Here is a 23587-nt window from a genome sequence, read left to right as displayed (position 1 = left end):
CTTTAAACATAGAGCCCAGTAATTTTGCTTTAATTTTTTCACAAGTAAATGTATGTCAATAAGCTCTATAATTGGACATAACATAGTAAAATGGGAGAACATTGGGAAGGGAATCAGGAAACCGGGGTTTATTCTCCCAGTCTTGGCACAAGCAATATAAACCTAACATGTACAGAATTGAATTAATCTGAAAGCATCATGGTTATAAATCCCATGTATCTGAGTACTAGGCAGTATAGGGATTTTATGTATGAGCACTAGAGCACAGTGGCTTAAAAATGGAACTTTGGAATCAGATAAATTGGAATTTGCTTCCTGACACTAACATAAACTAAATGTGTGATTTTCAAAAAGTTACTTAATCTGTCGAAGCTTCAGGAAATGAGGATAATTGAGATATAATAAAATGACCCACTGTATTGCAAGTGGTTGATATGAGAGAGTAAGTTTGATATAAATTGATATAAAGCTTTTAGCCCATGGCATAGCCCTTTATCGGATGTCTTATGCACTTAAGATTATTATCATATGCATTTAAAAATTCTGTACTCATCTGGTTGCCGATGTTAATTTGTGTGCAAATAATTTAGCATGAAACAAATAGTTTCTATGAATGCTGAACTTGCGAATTTCAAGAACATTACATAGCATTCTTTACATTACAGAGGTTACTTCATTCTCATTTTTATTACATAGCATTCTTTACATTACAGAGGTTACTTCATTCTCATTTTTATAAAGAAAAAAGGATTATATTGAGAAAATGAGTGATATATATGCTGAAGAATGTCTTTTGCATTAATTAGAATTGTTGAACATGAGTATGGCTTATTTCATTCCAAAGTTAAATTGACACATTCAGATATTTCTTCTGTTTCTATACAACTGTTTCTTCCATTGTCTCCAGTTTTAAAGACCTCAAATCTTATGTCTGAATTGATAAAATAAGAGGACTATTGGCAAGAGAAATCCTTAGTAAATTAGGATAAGCTAAATTGGTGAGCTGGTCACACGCACACACATGATTTGCTTTTAATGCAAAAATTAAATATTTTAATTAACAACAGCACACTCGCTTCAGGTATAAAGTAAAACAAGTTATATCAACCACAACCACTGGCGAGAGAAAAACCTAAATAATTAAATTTACTTATATATTTCAACTGATATTCACTCGTAATAATTTTAAATAAGGGCGTAAAATAATAAGCCCCTTACCACATTTATGTGTATATATAAACTATATTGCCCTGGGTGTTTCTTCCAAATTGCAGAAGAAGAATGATAAAAGTTTATCAGGGAATATGGAATAAAACTTTATATATATCTATAGATCTATAGATCTATAGATCTATAGATCTATAGATATATATATTGAAGATAAGCTAAAGGAAACCTTGTAACATGCTAATGATGTTACTCTTAACATAGTTACTGTTTAAAGAGATTGTTACCTTATAGCAGAGTAGTGGGTGTGATATCAGGGGTGAGGTGGAGAGACATTATCGATTCTAGCCTCATGCAATATAGATTATTCATTCAACATATTTATAATCACCTATGGAAGATACCCATGTTCAGTACAGGGAATATTATGTAGAACAAGATAGATACAGTGCCTCTTTTTGTGGAGCTTACATTTTAGCAGGAGAGAAATATGAAACAACTAAATCCATAATTATTTAATTGGAATTGTGACAAATGCTAGGAAGAATACAGAAAATCGATGGGGAAAATATATAAAATATATATGTATAAAAATCAAGGGAGCCTGCCTTGGTTTGGGAGGGATCAGGGAAAGGCTCTAGATGAGTGTCGTTGAGTAGAGCTCTGAAGGATAAGTTAGAATTAACTTAGAGAAATACTGGGGTATGTTTCAAGTGGAGAAATCTTTACTCAGAGACCCAGAGAAAAAACAGCATAGTTGTAATCTGGCTACACTAAGGAGGTAGACAGAAAACATGATAAGATTTCAGTCTAGATTTATCCTAATGGCAATGGCAGGTCATAGAAAGGATTTAATCAGGGAAGTTAATTGATTTGGGTTGTATTTTCAAAATTTTGCCCACTGCAGCTGCAAGTAGGAGAATGGTTGGGAAGACGCAAGAGATGTTGGGCAAGACAAGACCTTTCACACTGGTCCAGGATGGAAGATGGTGGCTTGACGGGCATGGAGTGGAGGTAGACAACAGGAGATGGATTCCCAAGTTCTTTCTGAACCCTGGAAATTTCTTATTTTCCTATGAAATCAGCTATGCATCTTAAAGGATATTTATTATATTTTAACCCAGCACTTCTAATTTTTTTAGCTAAAAATACCTTTTTAAAGGGAAATATGAAATAATAGTACAGGCGGCATGTGCTACCATAGCAAAAATCATGAAAATGTTACTCAAATGATTGACATTTAAAAATCACCCCTCTAGGAAATTAACGATGGTGGTAGTTATTATATCTGCATTTGCTGGAATTCGCCATAACAGTGTACTGCAAACTGAGTGGCTTAAACAAAGAAATGTATTGTCTCACAGTTCTGGAGGCCAGAAGTCTGAGATCAAGATGTCGGCAGGGTTGTTCTCTCTGAGGGCTGTGAGGGGAAATCGGTGCCAGGTTCTCCTCTAGCTCTGGTGGTTTCCTGGCACTCTTTGACATTCCTTGTCTTCTGCTGCATTACCCTGATCTCTCCCTTTATCTTAACATGGCATTCTCCCAGTGTGCCTATCGATGTGCAGATTTCCCATTTTTATAAGAACACCAGTCATATTGGGCTAGGGCCCACCCTACTCTCATATAAACTCATGTTAACATCTGCAAACAATGGACTTATTTCCAAATAAGGCCACACTCTGAGATACTAGGGGTTAGGACTTCATCATATGAAATTTGGGGGGCACAATTCAACCTCTAACAGTAATACTGGTGAAGCTCAGATAATGTTAGCCTCCCAATTTGCCCTTCCTTTGAGGTAATACTTAAACAGAATCTCCTCATCTGGGTTAGACTCTTTTCTGTTAAAGAGCAGAATTCTGACTCCAAAGGTCCTCACTAGTAGCTGAAGAGGAATGATGTGATGAAAGGCAGCCTTGCCATCAAATGCACAGGCCCTACTCACAACAACAATAATACTAAGAATTTACCTTCCTAACAATGGCTACTGAGTTTTTAGAAGAGGCATATTTGTAAACCAAATAAGAATACTTGGCTTTGACTGGAAAATCAATTTCAACTGTTTGCTATGAGTACCTTCTTCTTCCCTGAAGTTCCATGTAAATGCAAATATATGAGAGCTCTTCTCTTTCCAACAAACACATACACAAAGTGATATCTAGCTATTAAAATGGCACCTTCAAAACAAATCTGATTTCCCACATCATCTAACCCTTTTAATCATGTAGCCATCGGAGAGCCTTGACGAACACTTAAGTGGAGGCAATGACATATTTTCTTCTGTAGAGTTTTCATTATAGACCTCACAGAATCATAGAAATTAATGAGCTTGAAGCAAGGGTGGAGATTAGTTAGTCTGGGGATTTCCAGGTGTTCTCAGCAAAACGCTGAGAATTCATAGCCGTCAGGAGTGGTGGAGGCAGGTTCAGTGGGTAGAGTGGGTGGGCAATGGAAAGGGAGCAGTTAGAAAGGCATTCCGGCCTTGTCAGCCCAACTCCACCCCAACCCGACCAGGGGCACTTTCATCATCTATGCAAAAGTATATACTGTGGCTTTGTTTGAAGAAAGGATTTCACATTTTATAAGAGAAAACTTAGACCAAGAGAAAGTGTGACTTATTCAGACTCCTCTAGCTAACCAGTGAGCTGAGGTAGAATCACAATTGTGTTTTTTGTCAGTTCATATCTCTCCCATCCTCATACAAAAGCCAGAAGGGAAACTTGCCAAAGGTCCTTTTAAGGCAAATCAGTTGTCTGTCTTGATCGGGTGAGTTTTTAACAAGTCAGGCCAAGCCCTCATAAATAGCCCAACACTAAATTGGAGCATTTTTAGCTCAGCCCTTGCATCATAGTGAGGATTTTCTTAATAGTTGCAACTCTTAATGTACGACCTATTGTATTTCAAGTTAATAACAAATCTACACCTTCATTCCTCATCTGTAAATCTGTTTCTCTCAGTACAATGAAGATCATCTAGTTTTTAAAGGGCATTTAGTGCACCTGAAGCTGATCGAACCAGAGAAGTATTTCATCAAGTAAAACATTGCATCAGGTTAAATTTCAAAGAGAATAATAAGCATTTTTATTTGTTACAAATAAATACTGTCAAGCCTGCCTTAACTGGTGCTTAAAATTCAGTGTACTTAACAAATACTATTTTAAATTAATATACTCCACATATTATTTTTTAGTATAATAGTCACATTGTTATCCATGCCATGTGGTCTTATGAATGTCCCTCTGTTCCTGTCCTCTCCTTCCTAGCCATTCACCTCTATTTAGGGCAGAAATTATCAAGACTTGGAGAGGAACAAAGGTGGGAAAAGGAAAGGGGGTCCTCTTCACTTTTGGGAGGGAGGAGAGAATATATTGAAGAAAAGGAAGAGCATCAAAAGGATCAAGCAGTTAGAGAAAGAGGAAAGGGAGAAGAGAAAATGAAGAAAGAAAGATGGGAGGGAGGAGACAGCAGAGAGAATAAGATATATTTCACTATGTCTTCTCTCAAACACTTGGTCGTCTTCTCAGGGACACATTCAAATTAGCTAAAGTGGAAGGACACAAAAAATATCAAAAACACAGCCAGATCACAGGTGGGACTGGCATCAATAGCTACAAATTGACAGGCTCCAAAGGAAATTTTCTCCCTCTGGTTTTCCAGGGGTTTTTTTGGGTGTTTTTTTTTTTTGCTTTGTTTCCCTATTCCTCCCTCCCTCTTTTGCTTTATCTCCCTCTCTCTTCCCACCCCATACACATGGCTCCTCATCTCTTCTTCTCTCTGTGTGTTTCTCATTCTTTTTCTATGTATGCTGGCCCTCTGTTTGTACAGTCCCTTGATGGGACTGGCTTCCTGTAGCCCCTGGAAGTCTCTTCATTTCAAATCACCAGCAAAGGTTAACCGGTGCATGTGTCCCCAGTTGCAGACTCTCAAGTTAGAATACCTGGTTAGCCTAGCTAAGGTCAGGTGTCCACCATGGTTCCATCAGTTTTGGCCTAATTGCCAAAGTAACTATTCTTGGATATGTGGAGAGGTGCCAGGTAGCAGAAAGGGGAACTGTAGGTTGGATACCCAACTTAATACATTTCTATAGCCCCATGCAACCCTGTCCTGGGCTTAGAGCCAGTGTCCTCAGTCTCCTGTCCTTATGAGTCTTCAACCTCTCGTAATAGTGTTTCCCACAGTATTATTCAGACCAGTTGCATCACAGCACGTTGATGAAAAAAATGCGGATACTCAGGCCCTTATCCCTTACCTACTTCAGGCACCTTATGTGCTAAATACTTTTTGGAACTGGCATGAAAAACTCACTGCTAGTACAACTCTTTCTATTGGAAAACATGTTCTGAGTTTCAAATAACCTATAAACAAATTAACTTCTAGAACAAATACATTCCAAATAATAAATATAAAGCACTAGTGATAAAAATATATAGCACTTTCAAGATTAAAAGTATATTCACTTTAAAATTTCAGAAAGGAAAGAAGATGTTATCATGGAAAAATTAATATGCAGAATTTTTTTCTATCATAGCATTTATTTGCTATCATACCATCTACCTCATGCATCCAGAAATACTATGGGTCTATACGGAACCGAGGAAATGTACATTAGTTTGATCACATGTCTATTTCTTCCACAAATATCTTGACGATTCTGCAATTTGAGTTTATTTTCTTTCTGGGCCTAGTACTATTTAGACACTAATATCCCTGTCTCATTACAAGTACACACTCAACTTACCATCAAATGCCATTGACCCCCAGTAAAAGTCATCCAGGAATTTTTTGGATGGGCTTGATCTGCATTTTTTGTAAGCTTTCTCATTGTTTAACCTGGGGTTTTCATAGCTATTAAATGCATGTTTCATGAAGGTCAGCTAAATTAAAAACATATTATCAAGTTAAGAATGTATCCAAGATTGGAAACTGGATGACATAGCATAAATCTTTTGAAGGCTCACCTTTTTTTTTTTTTAATTTAAGTGAATTTCGTATCCTTCTCTTTAATATGTCCATGTTTGATAAAAGACAAAAATAACATTTGAAGTTGCTTTCCAGTTAAGTTATTAAATTTTCAGTTACATAAATATTGAAGAAAGAAACATCACCTTTATCTTGTGGTTCCTGATCTAAAATTGTATATATCTCCAGGAATATATGTGTTCAAATTTGAGAAGCACAAGCTCGGGGGAATAGTGGCAGAGGATCTAGTCAGAAAAGAATGTGTATTAATGATCAATCAGTAGGTGAGGAGGATTAGTCTGAGCTTCCTCCTAGATGACTCTCACGGGCAACAATGGCATTGATGATAAGATTTAGTGCATAGTTGTAATGAGACAGGGATATTAGCAGTATCTAGATAGAACTGGAGTAGGAGAGAAAATAAACTCAAAATGCAGAGTGGTCAAGATGGATGTGGAAAAGGCAGAAATGTGATCAAACTAATGCAGATTTCCTGGGTTCCTTATAGACCTGTAGTAATTGTGGATGCTTGAGGTAAATGGCATGGCAAATAAATAAAGAAGAAAATTCTGTGTATTAATGTTATTTCTCCTATAATTCTAACTGAGCCCCAAAGGTCTCCAGGTTTAAGGTGTGAGGTGGGAGCCAAAAGAAAGCAATTTTGTTTTCAAGTAAGTGTATCTTTCAGTAGATCTTCAACAAAGTAAATATCCTCTGGAGCCGGTTTCATAATAGGTTCCTCTTATGAAGACTGGCTCTAACCAGTTCTTAGGAAATGTGCTCACAGACAGGGATTGCCCAACCCATTTCAGTAGACAAAGTACGTAGGGCAGCAGAAGTTATGCCAATGCATGTACACACTATATCTTTATGGGCAAACAAATCTGCCAAACAATGCCACATACTTACTTGTTTTTAAGATTTTAATAATACCCTCCAAAGGGCTCAAGACGTTATTCATAAAAACTTGAAAGTAAAAAATGTTGTTCATTCTTTTCCTGCTGGCAAAGTGAAAATTACCTCCGTGGGGATTGACTATGTAGATAGCTACAGTAGACAGCTGTCCACACAGCTTAATTTGAGGGGAGCCAGAAGGTCCTGCCTGTTGGAAAATATTTTTTGCCTCCGATTTCTCAGGACATGGCCTTCCATATGCCTGGCCTCCATTCCCACCATTACTCACCAATGAATTAGACACTAAGTAGAAATGTTACCTCCATAAAGTCACTGTGGAAATAAGACACTTAAGTGACATAGAGAGGGCATTGTTTTGTTTTGTTTCCATTTATACAATAAAATACATTAACTCCTTAACATGGATTTGTTTACTTGGATGTTAGTTAGCTTGGAAAACAAATAATAGTATTCTGATGACATGTGGCATAAATGGTAAGTTTTTAATGAGTTGTGGCATGGGTTTCATGGTCAATTGACCAGAATCAGAAGATTCTGATTAGAGACTGGTTGGAGCCCAGCAGAGGGCACCCTAGGAAACCAGCACAAGGAAACTATTAGATACATAATAGTGGAGACAGATTTACTAAACCTAACCTTTTCCTCCTTTGTAAATTTTGTGAAGCCAGCCCTGATCACTACAAAGTAAACTGGACGACTTCAAGGTTAACTGGTCATGAATAGAATGACCAGGAGACAGTAAAATGCTAAAATAACAACAACCATCATCATCATCATCTTCATCTTTATCATCACCTTTATCATCACCACTGGGTAAGCCATATACAATCCCTCAATTGCTTCCTCAATTCTTCCGGTAGAATCAGTTCTTTTCATTCCTCTGGTAGGTTAATAATAAAGGCTGGCAGCCACAGGAGACACAAAGAAAGATAATTAGAAAGGCACAGAAGGGGAGTCAGGATGGATAAGAAGGGTGAAGGGAAGGTAGTAGCAAAAGGCAGCTTAGATAACATCCTCACATTGCCCCATAATGTAGACTGCTGGACAGGACACCAAATTCCTTTTCTCTCTCAGGTTTTTTGCTCAAATACCTTTAAGGTCTTCATAGAAATTGACAGATGGAGCCAGAGTAGTTAGTTTTTAGAGAGCCAAAGGCTACCTCATCCACACAGCATACTAAATTGTTCCTAAGGAAAAGCATGAAGTACATTTAGATTCACAAAGATGATCTCAAAATAGGATTGAGGGCGTGCTTGCACTGTGCCAAGGAGTAGAAAATGACCTTTGAAAAATTATCAAAACAAAATTAATAATCCAAACCCTTCCAATCATATAGTGGAAAACATGAGCATCCAACATAACTTAATATAGCCAATAACAATTGTCCTTGCCGTTCCCCCACAAAAAAAATTTAAAAATATTTTTAAGTGGTGATTATATTTTGTGACACACATATAAAATCATTGAGCTTTGAGAATATAGGGATGATCAAGGCCTAGAACTGTCCCTGTCACTGTACTTATTATACCTTTCGTTGTTCATCTTCCCCCACTATTCTGTTAATTGTCAGAGCCAAAGTGCTTGGATTTGGTAAATGCTCCACACATACTGATTTAATGAGTAAACCCAATGCATTCTCTTGGGTTGAGCAGAATTTGGGGTGATAGCCCAAACAGAGGATTTCCAGTCAGGCCAATGGAACTTGGTGCCCAAAATGTGTACTTAGAGGCAACAGGTTTCAGTGATATCCAGAAAGAAGTTCTAGAATGTTGCAATGTACAGGTGGCCAAAACTCAGAAACAAAAAAATCTAGAAGAGGTAGCACACAAATGTGTATGTGCATAGAAAAATAAGATCAGGGCAATCTGTCAGCAGATAGCAGAATCCCAATGTCAAGGAGAGATTATAGTCATTGAGAAGGCACCCACACAAACACGGCAGAGGCCAACTCCTAGAATGCAAGATTATCAAGACAGAACTCTAGATGTTGCTAGGAATGGAAGCTTCCTAAGCTAAGGTAATGGGAGAAGAGGTTTGGTTTCATTAACAAAGCAAGCAACAGTAGCAACTCAGCAACAGGTGTTATTGGTCCATTTTACACATAAGGAAGCTGAGGCTCAATGAGAATAATATGTCCAGGACCATACAGCTAATTTAAGTACCTGACCAGGGTTTAAAAATAAAGACTACCTAAGTCCAAAGCTAATTAATTATATTTCTTTTTCTTACTTCGGTCTACAACTTTATAAGATTAGTTACTGGAACTAGTAAATCATACTAATTTTATAATTTGATTTTGACTCCTCCAGACTTCTCGGAGTACTGGGCTAGAACTCCTGAAATCAGCCCTTTAGATGATTCTAGAGCTAGGAATGGAGCTGAATCTATAATAGTGGTTCTTGAACTTACCTGCACAATGGAATTATATGTAGTACTTTAGAAAACACTGATTCCTGAGTTCCAGCACCAGAGATGATCATTTAATTGGTCTGAGGTGTGGCCTGTGCATCAGGTTTTCTAAAAAACTCTCTAGGTAATTCTAATGTGCAGCCAAGCTGGAAACTACTGGCTACAAACAAAAGTCAAGAGGTTTCAGCTGTTTGCAGAGGCGAGCTATGGTGGCCAAGCTTGGATATTTCAGTGTGATAGGAAAAATACTAGAAGACTCTTGGGCTTTTTTTTTTTTCTTGGACAACTGAACCATAACCCACTCTTTGCTTTTCCAGTATGACCACTTAGAAAATATGCCCAAAGTAAACAGGTGTACGATTAACCTTGCAAATCAAGTGGTTCCATGTTCTTAGATTCAAAGTACTAGTTATGTGTGACCAAAGGCAGGATTTTAGAACTGGATCTCCCAAATTGCTCATTACTATTCTATGCTTGGTTAAAACTCTCACATCATCCCACAATGGAATGTGACCCAAGTCAAAAAGAAAACAAAAACATTTGCATTACTTTCATGATTAGTAATGGGATTAGAGGGAGGCTAAAGTGTCTCAAAACAACTTGTACTTTTCCCAACCTAGGTGAGACCTGATTATGTTATGGTTACTAACCCTGATGCTTCCAGATGATTAACTGATATGTAATTTCTGGATGTGTAAATTCTAGATGTGTAATATACTTGAACTAAATCCAAATCCTGATACTTGTTTATTTTTTAAGGTACATAGTACAGTAAATGCAACCAAGCTTCAACCCCAACTTCCATTATCAGAATTCTTGCCCACAGCTCCCTATGGGAAAATAATTAACTACAAATCAGGTTCCCAGTTCTCTAGGGTGACAATACACCCTGGTTTGCCGAGGACAGTCCTGGTTTTCACCTGTTATTCCAGAATAATTATTAATAGCACCCTCTCTCAATCTCAAAAATGTTTCAATTTGGGTAATAAATTATTTAGCTACTCTACATATAGCTCACTCAATCTGCATTCCCTCTACAGCTACTGTAACAGCAACCCAATACAGGAAAGCTGGTCAAGGGGTCGGCTTTCTCGGGGATGAAGGTATAGATAAACCCTTGGCATGTAACTGGTAGAGGAGGCAAGTCAACAACACAAATACAGCACCAAAGATGAACTGCAGAAAATAAGGACTGTAGTATCTACCCATATTTTCTTTCATGTGTATATTTATATATTTTATTATGTTTCCCTATGTATTCCCTCCACTTCTTCTATAATTTATATATAGTATTTTAATGGTCGTTAACTTTACATATTAGTACATAGTTTACAGAATATTGAGACAAGATCTTGGCACAACTCCAGGAGAATTGGACATCTTCCAGAAAGCCTGGATTTTAGTCAGAGTGAGGCTTCAACTCTTTCCCTTTATATGGGGAAGAATAGTTACTTTAGCTTAAGTGGGAGCATTTTTTTCTGGACTTGAAGTGTGGGGAAAAGCTTGTAAGTTGATGTTGAGCTGCCTAAGGTTTGGCTGATAGTGGATACTTGTGATTCATTTTTGGCTACATAACAACCAAGCCCCTTTCTATATTTGGGGAATTCTCCACTTAGGAGTGTTGGTATGGGGCGAAAAGCGTCTACTGTTTAGAAGCTAAGAATGCTAGATACTTAGCAGTGTCCCTTGAAGATAGAACATTCTCGTGAGACTTCAGTTAATGATGAAAGAAACCAAGAAAGGGAGCTTTTGTGTGCGTGTGTGACAGTGGCAATGACAGCATTTTTCTTCCTTATGAAAAACAAGGCTGAAACTTAGTGTAGAGCTTTCTTTTTGATTCCTAGCCTGAAATTGGGCTAACCCTTCCAGTGTGTCTGTAAACTATGCAATATCCTTTTAACAAACTCGATTCCTGCTTAGCTCTAGCCAGAGTTGTTAGAAATCAAGAATTCCAATTAATACAGCATCTGTTGAGTGCCCAACATTTTGCTACTGTATTGAATCCCTTTAAAAAATATCTTTCAAGCAATCCCTTTTTTAAAATCTGTTTTTAAAAATCAGTTATGGACCTCATAGTTTAAAAGATTTTAATACTAAGCAAAATGCATTTATTAAGCCTGTGCAACTTTAGTTCAGGTAAAATTATAATATGCATCAATTTAAAAATATTGAAAATAATACATATGCCTTCATCATATGTGCTCTGGGTTGAGGATCACCAGGTTGCGATAAAGTGTGCACACTATGCAGTAAAACCTCATTAATTCATATGAAATAGAAGACATCTATGTCAATGTAAAATACACATTTTTAAAGAAACGAAGTTTTACAATTTATAACAAGTAACTGCATCTAAATATCAATAAAACATTACTAGAAATGCTAGAGATTTACAAAAAAATATGCTAAGCTAGATTTATAGGCTATGTGATCATATAGTCAAGTTCTGTTTTTTTTGAAAGAGACCTGTATTATTCAAGGTTTTTTTCTGTTTCAAGTAATAGAAACTCAACTCAACCTGGCTCAAATTAAAAAAGAGGAAAGTGAACAATAAAATTTTTTAAAAAGGGGGGGTGTGGGAATTGAATGACCTAACATTTTCTAATATGAAATAAAAAAGGAAATTTCAAAATGAAAAAAAAAAAAGTGGACAGTGTTGGAACACAGAATTAAAAAACCCAGTGTTAGTCTGGCTTCAGGCATTGCTGAATGTGGAGGCTAAAAGAAGTCCCAGGACTCAGTCTTTCTCCATTGCTTGACTATGCTTCCTTCTGTATTGATTCTATGCTCAGCCAAGCCCTCCCCTATTGCTAGCAGATAGCTGCCAGAAGTTCTGAAACTATCTTATTCTTTTGGCAATCCTGTCCAAAAAAAAAGAAAAAAAATCATATTTCCCAACAGTTTCTAACATCTTAGGACAGACTCAGATTTACTCAGTGTGACCCATGTGCCACTCTTGGCCAAGAAGATGGAAGGCACTGAATGCCTATATCAGCATCACGTTCCCAGTGCTGGAACCTGAGGATGACGTCAGCTCTATCCAAGCTCAAACCCCAGAGAGCTGGAGGAGAGTTGGGTTAACAAAGAACATTGAGATGCTATTATCAGGAGAAGGAGGAATAGCAAGCTGGGCAGGAAGAAATAACAGCCATTTCACTGCAGGACCTTCAATGCCCAGCGTTGAGTTCCAATGCCCTGGAACTCAAAGCTCCTCTACAACACCACTGATCATTACTGAACTTCATCCTGTACATTGCATGTGTTGATATATTTTCTTTCCCACTTGGCAATCTAGTCTGTTAAGTATTAAAGTGTCCAATATAATCAACAAATTACCAAGAGACTGGCTGGCCTCTTGACAGTATAGAAACTGAAATATTGACAGTTCAAGAACAGCTAGGGGACATATCATCCTGAAATGTATTTAGAAGTTTTATTCTCAGAACCAGTTTTGGTTTGGGGTGTTTAGGGGAGATTTTCTTAATTACTTAGGCCTGATTCTGGTTCTTCAGTTCCCCTAATTATTCTGTGAACTACCCAATATGCTGTTGTACTGCCTAACTCAACTAGAGTTTATTTCAAGTACTTGTAACTAAGTAATAAGTAACCTCCTTAAAATAGGTGGTTTTATGAAAGTTAGTTGTGAATCAGCACATGACAAATAGAATATTTATCTAACTGCTTATTCCAAATTACTAAATGACTATCAAATAGGCATCTTAATCTTAACATGTCCAAAACACAACTGAAGTCAAAGGGTAGGGCCCTGATCCTACATGATTGATATCTTTATAAGAAGAGATACTACTAACAACAAAATACAGTAATACCTTGGTTTGCGAGCATAATTCGTTCTGGAAACAAACTACTTGTATTGCAAGGTATCGTTCATTTACCAAGTTAAAATATATTATTAGGTTGGTGCAAAAGTAATAGTGGTTTCTGCCAGTAATGCACCAACCTAATAGAAATGTTTGCTCGTCTTGTGGAACACTTGCAAACTAAGTTACTCACAATCCAAGGCTTCACTGTATTTGAAAACAAAAGAAAACAATTTACAACAGCATCAAAAACAATAAAATAATTAGGAATAAGTTTAACCAAGAAAATCAAAGATCTCTACACTGAAAACTGTCAGACTTTGATGAAAGAAATTGAAGAAAACACAAATATTGGGTTGTCGGAAAAGTCATGATGCATGTTTGCAACAGATGGCACTAAGTTCATTTTTGGAAGTACTAGAGTCATTCGCATCTATGTTATTGTTATATCATTTGACAGCTGACAGTTCTAGTTTCATCCTAAAACAAATTGAGCGATTGGGTTGAGTTTTGGAGGTTTTACAACAAGTTGAAGATGGAAAACCAAACTGTGCATTTTTGCCATATTTTACTGTTTTACTTCCATAAAGGGAAGAATGCGTGTTAAGCTTGTGAAAAGTTGCATAAAGTTTGTAGTGACAATGCTCCACAAGAACGTCAGTGCCAACAACAGTTTACAAAATTCCATGCTGGTGATTTTGATCTCAATGACGTTCCCCGGTCAGGGAGGCACACCGAGGATGATGACGACAAAATAAAGGCATTGATCAAGTCAAACCCATGTTACACAACACAAGAGATTGCAGAAACATTGAACATCCATCGTTCAAGTGTTCACGGCCACCTGAAGAAGCTAGGATACGAAAGCAAGCTCAATATTTGGGTTCCATATGAATTCAAAGAAGTTCATTTGACAACGCGTATAAACATCTGCAATATGCTCATTAAACATGAGGAAAATTATCCTTTTTTGAAGCACCTGATAACTGGTGATGAGAAGTGGATTGTTGACAACAATGTGGTGCGCAAATGGTCTTATTCCCGACGTGATGATTTGGCTCAAATGACATTGAAAGCAGACATTCATCAGAGGAAGGTTATGCTCTCAGTGTGGTGGGATTTTGAAGGTGTCATGTTTTTGAGCTCCTACCAAGGAACCAAACAATCAATTCAAAAGTGTACTGTCAGCAATTGGACAGTTTGAATGAATACATCATTCAGAAACATCCAAAGCTTGTTAATTGTCAAAAAGTTGTGTTCCATCATGACAACACAAGACCACACACAACTTTGATCACCTGTCAAAATTTATTGGAGCTTGGATGGGATGTGTTGCTACACCCACCATACTTGCCTGACCTTGTGCCGTCAGACTTCCACTTGTTTCACTCTCTTCAAAACGCCTTGCGTGGTATAACGTTCAATTCAGATGAGGCTGTAAATCAGCACCTTGTTCAGTTTTTTGCCAATAAAGACAGGTCCTTCTATGAACGAGGAATTATGAAGCTCACTGAAAGATGGCAAAAGGTTATTGAACAAAACGAACAATATATCATTGATTGATATTTGTTCTTTATATAAATAAATGACCTTTGAAAAACATAGACAAAATACATTATGACTTTTCCGACAACCCAAAAGAAAGATATCCTGTGTTCATGAGTTGGAAGAATTAATATTGTTAAAATGCATACTATCTAAAGTCATCTATAAATTCAGTGCAATCTCTATTAAAGTTCCAATGGCATTTTTCACAGAAATGAGGAATAAAATCCTACAATTTGTATAGAATGACAAAAGATCCTGAATAGCCAAAGCAATCCTGAGAAAGAAGAACAAAGCTGGAGGCATCATACTTCCTGATTTCAAACTACATTACAAACTCTAGTAATCAAACAGTATGATACTGACATAAAAATAGACACATAGCCCAGTGGGACAGAATCAAGAGCCCAGAAATAAACCCTCATATATACAGTCAAAAAATCTTAAATATATATATATATTTAAAATTTTATTGGGGAGTTGGGGGAGGGGAACAATTTGGTGTCCTTTTATTCTTCAGTCTAGTTGTGGAGGTCGTCGCTTCACTGGCCCATGTTGGTATTATCATTGCTCTTCTGGGGTGAGGCAGTCGCTCGCCGGCCATTGGAAGGCAGCTCACGCCTGCTTCCGGCCAGCCCCACTGCAGCCTAAGCCATCCATGGCAACTCACAGCAGCCCAGCTCCAGGTTGAGCTGTTGTTCACCATCTTAGCTGTAGAGGGCGCAGCATCACTGGCCCTAATATGGGATCCAAACCCGGGCCCTGCTGCTCAGAGCTGGCGTCCCAAGCCAACTCCTAACCAAAGCGCCACACGGCTGGCCCTACAGTCAACTAATATTTGACAAGGGGGCCAGGATACTCAGTGAGGGGACACAGTCTCTTAAATAAACAGTGTTGGAAAAACTGGTTAACCACATGCAGAAAAATGAAATGGGACCCCATTGGACACCACTCACAAAGATTAAGCCAAAATGATCTTTAGCCTCCAGAATTGTAAGAAACAAAATTTCTGTTGTTTAAGGCACACACTCTGTAGTATTTTTTTAAGGCAATTAAGCTGAGTAATACAACTTCCCACTCTCACATGCAGAATAAAATCCAGAATTCTCACTATTACCTAAAGGGTCCAACATTATCCTAATTTGTTTGTGATGAGCCTCTCCCACATCCACTTACCACCAGGCACACTGGACCTCTTGATGTTCTTTAAACACACTGTGCCTAGTTTATTCTCATCTCGGAGGCTGTGCACTTGCTTTCCCTTTGCTTGAGCTGGCTTCCGCAGTACTGCCACATCTCAGTCCCTCATTTCATTCCGATCTCTGTATAAAATTCTCTCTTCCCAAAGGTCTTCTCTGATCATCTTGTCTAAAACAGCAACTGCCACTCATGCCCCGTTACTCTATCCTCGCCCTCTGCTTTATTCTTCTTCATAATGTTTATCTCCATCAAAAAATTATATATCTACCATTTTACTTGTTTTTCTAAAGTATCTTCCCCCACTGGAAGATAAACTCCATGACGACAAGAGTCTAGTCTGTCTTATATACCATTGTATTCTAGATATATTCCTATGGAAAATGCTAGCCTTCCACATACTATTGACTTTAAAAAGCCATTCATGACTCAAAAATATTTGTGCATGAAACAACAGGTAAAAAATTTAAAACTATATATTAAACGGAATAATAAAAACGTTCTAGGAAAAATCAATAACATTTTAAGTCAAATGACTAAAAATACAATACAGCAGACTAATATAGCATGGCTTTGCCAGAAATATACAGAAAGGGAAAACCTTCGGCATACTATTTATGATAGAAACACCTAAAATTTATTTTTAATGAACAATAAAAAACAGGTGTTCAAATATAGTTGCCTTGACAGTTTTTTCATCCCATAGTTATAGTTTTAACACATTGGCCTCATCCCAAGAATTTTTGTTTCAGGTAATGAAGCTATAGTAAAAAATAAGACCGGGAGGGGAAGCAGGGATAGGAGAAAAAAAAGAAAAGGTGTGTACCAGTAATACCTTTAGGTTGACAGTGTAATTAAGATAAGTAGGTGGAGAAAAAGAAAACCCCAGCTAGAGAATTCTGTACTTGCGTAAAATCATCTTCCTGCTCTCCTAAGAGCGATAGCACAGTCTCTGTGAGCAGTACTGCAGTCGGAGCACACTTGCTGCTCAGCTAAGAATGCGTGGCTTGAAGCAACCAGGGAGACAGGTTTAAATTGGCAACGTCGTTTTTCCTGATTTGACCCTGTGACTGGAGCATCCTGCTTTGGGATTTGGGTCAGTCAATCAGCAGGTGTTTATCCAGTGCTTACGTTGTGTCTGGAACGCTGTTAACTCAGCAGGGTAGCCAAGTTAAAACGCTAGAGGCAAGAAAAAAAAAAGGCAAAATAACAAAATTTAAAAATTATGCTACACTGAAGGAAGTTTAAGTACCAGTAAAAGAAGGAGATAATTCCATGTTCACAGAAAAGAATCATCCATAGCTATAATTTATTGATTTAAAGCAAATGTACCTATCACATATATGCTAAATATGCTGGAAAAGTACATGCAGTAATACCTCGGTTTGCGAGCATAATTCGTTCCGGAAATAAACTCATATTGCAAGACATCGCTCATTTACCAAGTTAAAAATGTATTATTAGGCTGGTGCAAAAGTAATTGCGGTTTTTGCCTTTAAAAGTAATGGCACAAACTGCTATTACTTTTGCACCAAACTAATAGAAATGTTTGCTCATCTTGTGGAACACTCACAAACCAAGTTACTCACAATCCAAGGTTTACTGTATATATTTTTAACGTTATAATTGTTATTTCCCAGTGAGCACTTTAGGGATGGCATGGCTATTTATTTTAATAATAGAAAATTCTGTATACCATCCCTCCTGCAAAAGTTCTCATTCCTCAAAAATCAAATGGTTATTAAAAGCCCAAATACGAAGTACAATCAAGCATTATTTGATGATGCCTAGAACTGTGGTGACTCCCAGATGCACTCTTAATGACTAAAAGAAGGCAGCGTCAAGGCCTACGTTAAAGAATCGGTCACTATGATGGTGTGATGTGCAGACTTAGAGTGGCTCTCACTTGTTGTCCCAGCTACTTTTGTATCCTTGACCTTCAAACCTCCTCCTCTGACCTTGCATCCCTGTTTCTGGTCCTAGAGAGACTAGACCAGGCCATTTGCCTCTGAAGAAATGTCACAGCCTTGAATATTTTACATATGAGTCAACCCTCATAACCACGAACCCTTGACATATGAAACTGCTATGGTTTTGTGCCATCAGATATATCAGTAAAGTTAATGAGATCAAGTAGCTGCTTTCACATCCTCTGGCCTCTTAGCAGTGGCCATATCTCCTGCCTCACAGAGGACAATTGCAGTGAACAAATGTGCCACCGGCCCATGACTCATTTCTCTTTTCTTCCCATCTCAAGAGTTTATTCCTTCTTAGTAGGCTAAGAGTTAATGCTTGATTCAAATGAGGATCCCCTACTGTCTCTTTCAATATTTTGTTTCATAAATTGTTTCCTCAAAAACTGTATTTCAATATCAACCTCATTCCCCCTATAAATCAGATTTAGTCTCACCGCTATAAAAGTAATGTAAATAAAACCCTCTTCCTCAATTCTGTACCCACTTCTCAGCTGGCCACCCTGTTCCTCTACCCCTCCCCCTCCACAAAAGAATAATCTTCAATTTCTGGTTACAATTCTCTATTTCCCAATTTCTCCTCAATCTCCAGCTACTTTGCTTATATCTCAGGGGTTTTTTCCACATTTCCCTGGCAAAACTCATCAAAGGCTTTCCTACTTCCAAACCCCTTGGTCCTTTCAGTTCTCACCTTGATTAAATTGCCCACTGTGTTTCTGCTACGACCACTTCCATTGGGAATTCTTGCCTCACTTGTTTCCAGAGACTATTTCTCTGACCACTCCCTCTGTATCTTCCTTACTGGTGCCTGCTCTTTAAATGTAGGCATTTTTTAATAACTCTACAGTATTTTCCTAGGAAATTGTATGTGATAACTCTTAGATCTATATATCTTTCCCTGCCATTTACATAACCATCTCATAGTCTTCCCCACATATTCAGTTACCTATTCTCTATCTCCATCTTGCAATCCCAGGTAAACCAAACTCAACATGTCCCAAGTAGAAATCCTATTTCTCTCAAAATTTTATCCCCAGTCTATTTTCCTTATTTTAACAAATGGCACTGCTATCTCTATGCCAAATGGTTTCTTGCCTTCTATATTTTTATCTATTCTGTTCCCTCTGCTGAGATTACACTTTTGGTTTTTCTGCTGATGTTACACTTTTGCCTGCCTAGTAATGCTTATTTATTTTCAGTTTGAGAATCACCTTTGTCATGGACAGTTCCCAGCCTGGCCAGGTAAAAGGGACCACTGACAGCAGCCTCCTAACACCCTTACAGAGATGTCTAGAGTAGTATGTGTAACACTGACTTGGGAAAGAGAAGCATGTTCCAGGGAGAGGGAAGAACATATGGGAAGGCGCTACGATAAGGAGTTTGGGGCTTTTGAGGGATCACAAGAACTCTATGTGGCTGGAGCACTGGGCCCAGTGACAGAAGAAACAATGGAAGAATGTGAGGGCCTTATAGGCTGTGGTGTAAAAAAAAAAAAAAAATGCATTCTGTTCTAACTACAGTGAGAACTTTTCTAAGGCTGGAAGTGACAAGATCCAAATTAGGTTTTAAAATGATCTCTAGGGCTGCAGTCTGAATAGATTTCAGGGAAGCAAGATTGTTAAAGAAGCAACTAGTTAGGACGTCATTACAATAATCCAGCTGAAAAACAATAGTCACTTAGCCTGGGTGGTAGTAGAAATGATACAGAACAGAGTCAACATTTTTGACAAATTCTGTCTTACAAGCAAACAAATGAGACTATGTTGCTTGATTAAACTAATAATCTGTTTCAGGATGTTACATGGTCATTACTGGCTGCATCCTGTGACCATCTGGAGACCAGAATGACCGGCCAAACCCTGTGTCTTTGCACACACACAAAAACAACTTTTACAAAATTCACTGGCATGTTCCTCAAAGTTTGCTGTGTTCTTTGAACTCTCCTGACCTTAGGAAAATGCTTTACCCACAGAAAAGTTTTCAGCCAATTATTCTTGGATTCTTCTTAAAGGTCTCATGGACTATTGTATTAAAAATACTATTTTGTACATTTCTATTTTCTTTGTTGGCTTCAGATTCTACATTTGTAGAGCAAACAAAGAATAAAGGGAGATAAGTGAAGAAAATGAATTTTAGGGACCGAACTGGTCTAGCTCTCAATTCAAAGATATAGGCCTAGTTGCAAAAACACTTCATTATAAAATCAGTTATGCAATGTACATTCTGTAAATATTTATTGAGAACTGATTATGATCTTCAATCCATGTTAGATGTTATGGATGACAAAGCTATTACCCTCCAAGGGATTCACTATAGACTATCAGAGGAAGATTTTTTGTTAATTCAGCAATTTCAACCCTGCAAACACACATACATACACTCACTCAATTTTTGAAATATATAAGAAAGAACCATAGTTTTATTTACTACTAGCTTTATATAATCAAACCTGAGGAAAAAAATAAACTATTTTCTAATGGATTTTAGTACTATATATTGTAAATCTGAATAATCTGAATTCATCTAAATTGACTGTCTTCCTACTATCTAACCCATATATGCTAATTAGTTACCAATTTCCTCTTAACCTGTTTCTACAGTATATCTAAAATGATTTATTAGGTTTCCTTTATACTGTAAGAACTGTAAATATAACTAAATATGGAAAGTGATTGAAAATGAAAGCATGTCTGTGTGGAAACATAAATTTTCCTGAGACCGCTTTTAAATATTTGTAAAAAAACTCTTAGTAAGAACGTGGATCTCCAAAATAAGAAAATCCATCCTATTTCACTTCATTGTTGAAAAGTGTCCTGTATCTGGGATTTGTAGGGATGACTGAGTTTGTTTCTTTTTCTTTTTCTTTTTTTTTAAGATTTTTTATTGGGGAATTGGGGGAAGGGGAACAGACAAGTTGCTGTCCTTTTGTTCTTCAGTCTAGTTGTGGAGGATGTTGCTTCACTGGCCCAAGTTGGCACCATCATTGCACTCTTCCCGGGCGAGGCAGACCAGTCGCTGGCTTCTGGATGGCCGCTCACTGCGACTGCTGGCCGCTCACGCTGGCTGCTGGCTACACACGGTAGCCCATGGCAACCCACTGCAGCAGGGGCTGCAGCCTACGCCATCGCCGGCGACTCACAGTAGCCCAGCTCCAGGTTGAGCTGTTGTTCAGCATCTTAGCTGTGGAGGGCAGTGTCACTGGCCCTCATATGTGGGATCCAAACCGGGGCACACTGGCGACCCAAGCCAGTTCTTAACCATCGCGCCACTCGGCCAGCCCTTGAGTTTGTTTCTTGAAATCAGGTTAGTTAATGGTAACCACATCTGACTCTGGAAAGTTACCATTTCTTATTAGCTAGAATGCTAGCAAGTTATTACCTTAATTCTTTTTACTAAGTTGAGACATGATATCTAAAACATACTTTTGATGCTTACTAAAATGCACAGTAAACTAGATACAAATGAGTAACATGTTTATGCCAGGTTTTTCTGTGCATCTTCTCTGTTACTGATTTTAATGGTTACTGTGAAATCTCAAGTAGAGTAGAATTTTGAAAGTTTTCAATCTTTGGAATATTTCCACCAATCTTTGTGTTAATTAATTAATTCATTCATTTCATTCATTCAGCAAATATTCATTATCTATGATATGCCAGCCAGTAAAAGGACATAATAGTGGTGATAAAGTAATGAACAAACAGAAAAGGCCTTTGCCTACACACGTCTGTACATTCTAGTAGATGGAAATAGACTGTATAAGAACAGTCAGGGGCCGGCTGAGTGGCGCATTGGTTAAGAGCTGGCTTGGGATGCCAGAGGACCCCGGTTCGGATCCCACATATGAGGGCCAGTGACACTGCCCTCTACAGCTAAGATGCTGAACAACAGCTCAACCTGGGCTGCCGTGAGTCACCGGTGAAGGCGTGGGCTGCAGCCCCTGCTGCAGTGGGTTGCCATGGGCTACCGTGTGTAGCCAGCAGCCAGCATGAGTGGCCAGCAACCGCCGTGAGCTGCCTTCCAGAAGCAGGCGATTGATCTGCCTTGCCAGGTAAGAGCACAATGATGGTGCAACTTGGGCCAGTGAAGCAATGTCCTCCACAACTAGACTGAAGAACAAAAGGACAGTAACTTGTTTGTTCCCCTTCCCCCAATTCCCCAGCACTGTCCCCATCCCCTAATTCCCCAATAAAAATCTTAAAAAAAAAAAAAAGAACAGTCAGAAAAATATATGGTGTTACATGTGGTGATAAGTGCATAGAGAAAAAAATAATCCAAGAAAGGAAACACAGAATATTGATTAATAATAAAATGGTAATTACTTATCATCTGGATATCATGATGGCTTCACATATTTGAATATACATCTGTTTATTAACTTGTAAATATTTATAATAGGTAGGATGCCCTATGGGTTCATACTACAGTTAAAATAACTGGTCTTATATTTTGTATATAATCAATCAAATTATGTATATAATCAAGAAAGTGAGCTGTAATAAAAATAAGAATGAGTTTTTCTGTGTAAAGTTCCACTGTGGAACTCAACTAGGGTCAAATTATAACATCCTAGAACTTTAGCTGTTTTCATTGCTCAGAAGTAAAAACTGACTTGTTGTTTAGTTGGCTCTTCAAAGTGGGATGTAGAATAGACTGGCCCCTGCCTGTGTGCATGTGTTTTACTTTCCAGAGTACAGTATAGCCTACCTCTACGTTTAAAGGTCCTTTTGTCCTCATGTCAGGTTTTGCTGACATTCTCGGGAAGACGGTTCTTGTTTCAAGTTAGCTCGAGCTGGAGCAAACTAAAAACGTAGGTACTTGATTAGATACTCATTTGAACACATTGCATATCCCTTTTGTAAACATACTAGGTTCCTCAGGACTCCCCATAACATAAAATTTTCCATAGGCTGCTTCCAAATTTTCTAAAACTAATTGACCTCACAAAAGATGAAAATGTTCTTCAAATATATGACAATTTGAATATTTTTCAATGCTAATTCTGACTCATGGCTCTCAACTCCATTTCCAAATTCTACTGCCTTCCTACGATGAAAACCACATCCATGTTTCCTTTTTTCCTTTTTCCCATAAGTAGTGGTTTGCTGGTAAATGTCTAACAGCTGGCTCTCCAGGGTAAGAGACCTGATTTATAGTGTTTACTCATTTCTGTGGTATAACTATTCCTGCCATGACTGATTTCAAACTATCAATATGACGTCACTAAAAGTGGAGTTGGAAAGACGTGCTTACAGTTGTTTCTCATGAGTCAGTTTGTGTGGACTTGAGCACGAAATTGACGTAACATACCTCTTTGCAACCCACTGGACGGCACGCAGAATTTAACCTGGGAAAATTTTTTGTTTAACTGTTGCAGGCAGCTTTTTGGGTTGTAGTTGGGAAGATTGGACATAAGATATTTGTATCTGGAATCTAGTTTATAAACAACTACCAACATACAGTCATTTTATTAGTATCAGTAATAACTATGAATATAAATTTAATAAATTTACACTTCAAAACAAAGAACTAAAGGTTTATTCAAATTAAAAATGTCTGATGTCTAGGTCCCCCTAAATACATTCTTAACTGACAAAAGCTATT

The sequence above is a fragment of the Hipposideros armiger genome, unplaced genomic scaffold (genome assembly GCF_001890085.2).
Source record: "Hipposideros armiger isolate ML-2016 unplaced genomic scaffold, ASM189008v1 scaffold_57, whole genome shotgun sequence".
NCBI classification, from domain to species: Eukaryota; Metazoa; Chordata; class Mammalia; order Chiroptera; family Hipposideridae; genus Hipposideros; species Hipposideros armiger.
Note: the sequence above shows the minus strand (reverse complement) of the source record.